Genomic DNA, 8818 nt, shown 5'->3' with positions numbered 1-8818 from the left:
AGTAGAAGTCACAAATAAGTAAACAGAAATTCCTGACATGGCTGGAGCAGCAGAGTCGTGCTGTAGAAGCTGCCCTGTGCGGAAGCTGCTCGGGCCTCTCGGCCTGGACTGACTGTGTGCCCCGCTGTGCCCGGGCCTGGCCCCCCACTGCCCCCCCACCCCATCCAGCTCCCCTCCTTTCCTCCTTCCCTCCTTATCCCTCACTCCGGCCACCTGGCTTCCTTGGGAGCCCAAAGCACACCGCTCTGCCCCTGCCAGAAGGCGTCTGGCCCTTCTCGTGGTTTCCACAGCACAGAACACTCAGAGCGCTCACTCCTTCCCTTTCCCGGGTCTTTGTGTACAGGTCATCTTTGCAAGGGGGCCAGTCTCTGACCACACTATTCAAAGTGGCGTCTCCCCCACACTGCACGCTCACCCACCTCTTCCTGCTCCACTTCTTACATAACACACTATATAATTTTACTGACTGATTTTCACTGACTCCCACACTGCTGTATCCCCAGCTGACCCATACTAGATGCTCAATAAATACTTGTCCAGTGACAGCACGAGCTAAGCCTCAGCAGTCTGTCCCCAGAAGACCTCTGCCCCGCCCTCTACTCCCATCTGAGCGGCAGGGCCTTGCAGCTGGACGGACTCCCACTCCCAGGTCCTGGCAGGAGAGGCCAGAGCCCTGGGGCCTTGCAGCTCCGGGCTCCCCAGCTGCCTCCCCCTCAGCCTGGGCACCGATCCCGTCCATTAATCCTGGCCTCCGGCAGCCTCATTTGGATGCCCACCCCAGTCGATAACCAGCGGCTGCCATCGATCAGCCCCAAGGGGTGGAGCCAGAGGAGAGGCAAAGAGAGGGACATCCAGTGTGTGGAGACGCAGCCCCGGAGAGGGAACAGCGGCAGGGACCCCCGGTGACAGCAGACAGGATGGACAACATGGGAACACAGAGGCAGAGCTGAGGAGGAGAGGAGGCGGGAGACCCAGAGCCCTGAAGACCTACCTTGTGCCATGGGCATCTGCTTTCAAGCCCCAGCACACCCTCAGGATAAAGCCAGTCTCAATTCAGTTCAGTCATTCAGTCATGTCCAACTCTTTGCGACCCCATGGACTGCATCATGCCAGGCCTCCCTATCCATCACCAACTCCTGGAGCTTGCTCAGACTCATGTCCATACAATCGGTGACGCCATCCAACCATCTCATCTTCTGTTGTCCCCTTCTCCTGCCTTCAATCTCTCCCAGCAGCAGGGTCTTTTCCAGTGAGTCAGCTCTTCGAATCAGGTGGCTAAAGGATTGGAGTTTCAGCTTCAACCTCAGTCCTTCCAGTGAATATTCAAAGCCAGTTTGGGCACCATTTTACTTTTCTGATGTGGACCATTTTTAAACTCATTGTTGAATTTGTTACAATGCTGCTTCTGTTCTGTGTTTTGGTTTTTGTGGCCACGAGTCATGTGGATCTTAGCTCCCCGGTCAGGAATCAAACCCACACCCCCTGCCTTGGAAGGCGAAGCCCTAACCACTGGACTGCCAGGGAAGTCCCACGGGCACCATTTTACAGGGAGAAAACTAAGCAGAGAGGCTCAGAAACTCAGCCCAAGTCCAAGGCTTTAGACACAGGAGCAGCGGCAGGATTTAAACCCAAGTCTGGGTGTCTCTAGGAGCCATGCCACCCGCTGCAGCCCACCCAGCCTAATACCCACAGCCGAGCGGGGAGTGGGTAGAGGTGCCCTGCACTGGGGGCCCCACTTTGAGCTTGTCAGGAGAGCGGGGGAGAGGCGGAGAGGGGAGACAGGGTGGGGTGCTGCATGGGCAGAGGGGCTTGGTGTTGGGGGTTGAGAGCGTGGCCGCATGCCCCCGTGGCTTGGCCTCCCAGGAGGCAGCCTCCGAGGGGATGCTTGGGCTGCAGGTCCTCTCCTGCCCACCCTGGCTCCTCCTTCCTTCCTACACCCTTCTGACTGCCCGACCATGACCCTGGGCAAGTTCCTCAACCCCTCCGTGCCCGTTTGCTATCTATAAAGCAAAGGTAGTAACGGTGGCCGCCCCAAAAGCATCGAAAGGATTCAAGGAGACACGTAAAACTTCCAGCACACGGCACGTACATAATAAACATTAGTACTATCACCACCGTCAGCATCATTATCGTTCCCATCATCAACATCGTCGCCCTGCTGCCAGCTCCCGGGTCCCACACCCACCACGCTGAGAGCGGGGTGTGTGTGTGTGTTAGCCTCGGGGCTCCGATTTAAGCAAGATCCAGCCCCATGGCTAGTACCCCCGTCGAGGGGAGGGGTTTCCACGCCGGGCCTGGGTGCTGATGGATCTCAGCGGGGTGAAGGGCTGAGGGCTTTTGCAGAGCTGTCCCCTCAGCCTTCGATGAGCTCCTTTGTTTCAGAGAATGGAGAGCAGCTGTGGCTGGGGGATCATTTGCATCTTGCCTCCTCTGAAAAGTGGAGGGGCAGGGCCAGCTGGAAACACGCTGAGAGATTTGCCCCCCACAACCCACCCCACCGAAGAGAAACAGGAGGCAATTAGTCTCCGACCTCAGGACCTATTTGCTTGTTCATTCATTGTTTATAAACTACCCTCCCTCTCCCCGTAAGTGCCTGGCCCTGTGTGGGGGACCTAGGAAGCTATTAATAATTCCTGCCCCAAAGACTCAAGGACGGGGTGGGCCTTCCTGGGGGTGCTTAGGGTCTTCAGAGGACTCTGGGGTCCGAGAGGCTGGGGGAAGGGCCTTAAGGCTGCTAGGAAGAAGGAAGCAAGCCCCCCTCCAACCCCTTTACTGCCTCCCTTGTTTGCTGACTTCTCATTTTCTTCTTTCTGAAGGAAACTGTTGAGCCCACTGACATTTTTTTGAGTTGACATACAAACCACAAAAGGGACCACTTTCCATCGTCTCTCCCTTCTGACATCCACAAACCTCAGCAAAAAGCAGGGCACGGGAGGGGGGCCAGGAGGGTGAGAGGTGGCAGGAGAAAGCAGAAGGGGTCAAGTTCAACTAGACTGCCTGGATGGGGGGGCGCGGAGGGGGAGTGGAGAGGGGCTCGGGCCCAGCCCCACCTCCAACCGAGCCCCTCCTCCCCTGGGCCACCGCAGCTGGTGAAGAGCATCCTCAGAAATGGACCATTGTGACCGAGAGGGCAGAGCGGGGCGAAGGACAGGCATTTCCATAAGAAGCCTTCTTGGAGTGTAGTGGAGAGGAACCTTGTTTAGAAGCGGCCTTCCCAGAGCCCGAGGAATAAATCTCCTGGTCCCAGTTCATTGACCAGCCCCACTCCCTCTCCCAGTCTGAGGACGGAGCTGGAACAATTCATGGGGGCAAAGCTCACGCCCTCTCCTGCTTCCTGGAACCTGACAGGTCCTTGGGACTCTGGCCTCCACTCCCCGACCCCCCAGCTGGCTAAACCAAGTCCTGGGGTGTAGAATGATCGTTCTGAGAGCGACTCTCATTCCCTGTGAAATCACAACAGCTGCCCGTTGCAGACAGCTGACCGATTTAGCGGGCTGTGGGCTTCCGGGCTGTGGCGTCGTGTCCCCGTTTTGCAGAACTGGATAGATGTCCTGGAGGAGAGCGACTTGCCTCTGGTCATCGAGCTAGGAAGTGGTGGGTCAGGATGAGAGCCCAGGACCAAGCCGTGTTCACAGTCACGGAGATCCAAAAGGAAGGAAGAAGTGGCTGGACTGGGTGGGACGCACTGGGGAAGAGAGGCTGCTTGAGGAGCAAGGGGCAGCTTCAGGTGCCAGACCCCCTCACCAGGCCCCCAGGATCCTGGGGTGCAGGGACAGAGACAGCCTCTGGGCCAGCGGCCACCTCTCTCCCACATAAAACCCTGTCTACGCGGGTCTGAGCACAGACCTAGCAGCGGGAAGCAGTGAGCTCTGGGCTGGGGAGTTAGAACTTTCTGGAGCATCTCCCCCAGCAGGATGAGCTGAAGACCACCAGGGAGGTGTTAATGAAACAGAGAAGCTGCGAACAGACCCAGGAGGGATTCCAATCTGACACCTCCACCCCAGCCCCCCGCCAGTAATGAGCCAGGACCTGCCCTTCTCCCCAGAGGGGCGTGGTGGGGGTGGGGCAGCAGGAGAAGGAGACATCCTGGAGCTTCAGAGACCTCTTTTCCTATCAACATCATCACCATTATCATTATTTCTGCTGCCCTGAAAGTGTTCACCTTTATTGAGCACCTACTGTGTCCCCAGAACCGTGCTGAGTCCTTTTTATACATCCCATCGTTAAAGCTCACAACGACCCCTATGAAAGGTACTGTTCCTATCTCCACTTCACAGATGAAGAAACTGTGATTAAATCAGGTTAAGGGATGGGCCTGAGGCTGACCCAGGACAGTCTGACTCAGAAATGTGTGTGTTTTAATATTCATTATTTGGCTGCGTGGGGTCTTAGTTGCTGCCCACAGGATCTCTGCAGGGTCTGTGGGCAGCAGACAAGTTCTCTCGTTGTGGCACGTGGGCTCCAGAGCAACAGGCTCAGCAGTCGCGGTGCAATCCCTTAGCTGCCCTGCGGCGTGTGGTGGCTCAGTGATAAAAGAACCCACCTGCCAATGCAGGAGACTTGGGTTCAATCTCTGGGTTGGAAAGATCCCCTGGAGAGGGAAATGACAACCCACTCCAGTATAATTCCCTGGGAAATCCCATGGACAGAGGAGCCTAGCGGGCTACAGTCCATGGGGTTGCACAGAGTCAGACATGACTGAACGACTTAACAACAAAAACAAAACAAAGTAGGAGATTAGTTCCCAGACCAGGGATGGAACCCATGTTCCCTGCATTAGAAGGCAGATCCTTAACCACTGGACCAGCAGGGAAGTCCCCTAGAAGTGTGTTCCTGATGCTTTAGCTACTTTGCCTGTGAGAGGACCCAGGCAGTCCTCAGGAGGGTAGGTGGGGTTGAAATGCCTCCCTGTCTGGGGAGAGGCCTCAGGGTGCCAGGGCCAGGCCCACTCCTCCAGGAAGGGAGGCGTGTGTGCCTCAGGGCTAGCGCTGGGCTGGAGAGTGAAAGCAACATCGTGTGTCCCAGGAAGTCCAGAACTGGGGAGAAAGGAGAGCAAGGCCCCAGCCCCGCAACCTCTGGGCTCCCTGTGCTCTCACGGCGTCTCTGCTCTAACTGTGTGCAGTGAGGACTGGGCCAAGGGATCTGGAAGGACCTCCAGCTCTGCTCACTGCCTGGAGGACGGGATGGAAGGGCTGTTGAGTGGGGAGGCCCGAAGTAGTGGGCTACATGGGGTGGGGTGGTGGGGGGCGGTGCTCGGAAGACCCCTGCCTCCTGGCCCCAGAGGAGGGCGCTGAGCAGCTCTGAGAGCAGAGTCCTGTGTTTGTAAACATCATCAATCAGGGATTAGCAGATGGGCATGCTAATTGCACCTGTGGAAGTCAGAGACCTCAAGGTTGATTACATTTACAAACTGTGGGGCTCCCTGGCGCCCGACTCTCCCTGGAGGAGTAGAGGGGCTCTAGTTGAGGATCCCAGCCTGGGGCAGGGTGAAACTGGAAATTTAGCCTTCTGTAGGGGGAAAAAAAAGACGCCAGCCCTGGAGGGGGTAGGGTTCTCTGGGAACCCCAACCTTCTGAGACCCTGCCCCTTTTGGCTTGGAGACCCTGATAAAGGAGGAGCCTAGGAATGTCATTTCAGCCCCTGCCTCTTCCAACCCACCTCTGTTCTCCCCGGTAAACCATTGTGTCTTGCAGCTAAAAGGGGTCCTAGAGCCTCTGGGGAAATTGAGGCCAGGGTGGTGGGAGGGCAGGGTCCAGTGTCCTGACCTCTAGGTCGGCGCCCCCATGTCAGCTGTGAGAGCATCTCAAAGTCCGAGGAAACAGGGCCGAGGGCTTTACATGCACGATCCCCCCACGTGGACACTGTTGTCGTCCCTATTTACAGATGAAGAAAGCCAAGGCTTGAAAAAGTTAAGAACATGGCCACCTTGACACCACTGCCAAAGTCAGAGCTGGAGCTCAAAGCGCCCACTGCTTGCCAGCCAAGGTCATGTCCTCAGCCAGCACTGTGCTCTCCTCCAGCCGCACCCTGACCCTGCTGCCCTTCGTACCCATGGCCTGTCGCCCCAGCTCCCGGGTGTTGAACCACACTGAGCTCAGCAGCCTCTATGCACCTGGCACCTGAGGTCACGTGCAGAGAAGCAGGCCTCAGCCTTGGCCTCGGGGCCTTTCTTCATTTGGAGTGTCTGGGTTGCATGACAATTACGTATCTGTATGTCCTGGGCAGGTAATTACAGCCGCAATTCCCTTTGGTTCAAGTGAACCTGTCTTCCAGAGGACAGCCAGCCTGCTGCCTGGGGGGATGAAGCAGGAAGGAGCCACCTGGGCCCGGCTGTTTCCCTGGGGGAGTGGCCCTGGAGGTGACCCAGACCACAGAAAGCTGACTGATAGCAGGCCCAAGGTTAGATAGGGCTCCGGACACCACAGAGGAGTCGGTGGGCAGGAGAGGGCTCCAGACCCCGAGAACAGCCAACCCTACCTCTAGGTTTCATGCTGGCTTTAGTTCTGGAGAGCAAAGCTCAATTCTGCACCCCAGGATGGAGGGGAGCACCAGGACACCTCAGTTTTCACCAGATCTGTTACTCTGGGATCTCCAGAGAAACAGACCCAATAGCAGAAACAGAACCTCTCTCTCTCTCTATGCTGCTGCTGCTAAGTCGATTTGACTTCCCAGGTGTACAGTGGTAAAGGATCTGCCAATGCAGGAGATACAAGATGCAGGTTTGATCCCTGGGTGAGGAAGATCCCCTGGAAAAGGAAAGGACCACTCACTCCAGTATTCTTGCCTGAAAAATCCCACGGACAGAGGAGCCTGGTGGGTTACAGTCCATAGGGTTGCACAGAGTCAGACATTACCAAGCATGCAGGCAAGCTTGTGCACACACACACACATATATGCACACCCACATACACATACACACTATATGTTATAAGGAATTGGGTCATGTGATTACAGAGGCTGAGAAGCCCCAAGTTCTGCAGGGTAGGGCTGGAAACCCCAGGAGAGCTGATGATATAGTGACCATCTGAGGGCTAGCAGGCTTGAGACCTGGGAAGAGGCCATATTCCAGTTCCAAAAGGCAGGCATATTCTCTCACTTGGGGAAGGGTCAGCCTTTCTGTTCTACTGGGGGTCTCAACGGATTAGACAAGGCCCACCACACAGGGGACTGCGATCTGCTTTACTCAGTCCAGCAGTGCTAATCTCATCCAAAAATACCCTCACAGAACCACCCAGGATAATGCTTGACCAAGTATCTGGGCACCCTGTGGCCCACTCAGGTTGACACATTGATCTGAACCCTCACACCCAGGTTTGAATTATGACATGCCAGGCCTGGGCACACAGTCCTGCAGTTTACACAATGCTTTTTTATCTTTACAACTTCCCTGTTGGGGAGAGGGTAGCTGGAGCAGGTGTAGATGGCACTATCCCCATTGTATAGATGAGGAGACCGAGACACCACCCAGGAAGGAAGCCAGAGTCAGGGCTGGAGATCCAGCATCTTCTGAAGAACCTTGGGGACAGGTAAAAGCTTGCTTGGCCCAAACTTTCTGGTATGCATTCAAAAGCACGGGTGTGAACGACTTGGAAGCAGTTGGACATATGTAGTAATGTGACAGCCAGTGATTCTCCAACTGACTGTATACTGGCCATCAGCGGGATAGTTCTAAAAAAAAAAATGCTGGTGCCTGGCTTCTTCCCGAGAGATGCTGATTCAGTCAGCCTGTACCTCTGCACACCTGGACTATTCAAGTGACCCTCCCGTTCCCTGACCCCACGAGGCTAAGGATGGCCACAGCCAGAAACCACACAAGGGGGACCGCCCTGGTGGTCAGAGGTTAAGACTCAGCGCTTCCACTACAGCGGGCATGGGCTTGATCCCTGGGCGGGGAACTAAGATCTCACTTACCATGTGGTGCAGCCAGAAAACAGAAGAAAAACAAAAACACACTAGCCTCTACGTGGAGAGAGCAGAGGTGATGCAGGAGGTGGGGTCGTACACCTGAGCTGGATGGAGGTCACATCTGTGTGGCAGTCAGGGACAGAGCTCAGGGAGAAACCTGTGTGATGGAGATCTATGGAGTGTATGAAGGAGGGGTTCTTCCTCCTTTTTGAGAGGAAAAGCTCTGACTTTAAAGCCATCTTTGTCCCTTTCATTCATTTATAATTTACTTTTTAATTGGAGGGACTCCCTGGTGGCTCAGATGGTAGAGTCTGCCTGCAATGCAGAGAGACCCGGGTTCAATCCCTGGGTCAGGAAGATCCCTTGGAGCAGGAAATGGCAACCCACTTCAGTATCCTTGCCTGGAAAACCCCAGGAATGGAAGAGCCTGGCAGGCTGCAGTTCCTGGGGTCACAAAGAGTCGGACATGACTGAGCGACTTCACTTTCACTTAATTGGAGGAAAACTGCTTCACAACGTTGCGTTGTTTTCTGCTGTGCAACTATCCAAATCAGCTGGAATTATACTATTTTTTAAAAAAAATATTTATTTGGCTGCACCAGATTTAGCTTCAGCACGTGGGATCTAGTTCCCTGACTAGGGATCAAACCCAGGCCCCCTGCCTTGGGAGCACAGAATCTTAAGTACTGGACCACCAGGGAAGTCCCATCTTTGGCCTTTTAAAAATTGAAGTTCAGTGTCTTTCTAACTGGCATCACTATTAGAATTCGAGCTGACTCCACCCCACAGAGAACAGGGCAGTACTACTTACCAAGCACCTGCAGTGTGTAAGGCCCTGAGTTCCCCAGCCTCTCTCCTCCCCGCCACCCAGGGAGGCAGGATTATCCCCGCCCACTGAGGAGCAGGAGGGGGA

Source organism: Bos javanicus, chromosome 19, assembly GCF_032452875.1.
Source record: "Bos javanicus breed banteng chromosome 19, ARS-OSU_banteng_1.0, whole genome shotgun sequence".
Classification (NCBI taxonomy): domain Eukaryota; kingdom Metazoa; phylum Chordata; class Mammalia; order Artiodactyla; family Bovidae; genus Bos; species Bos javanicus.
Note: the sequence above shows the minus strand (reverse complement) of the source record.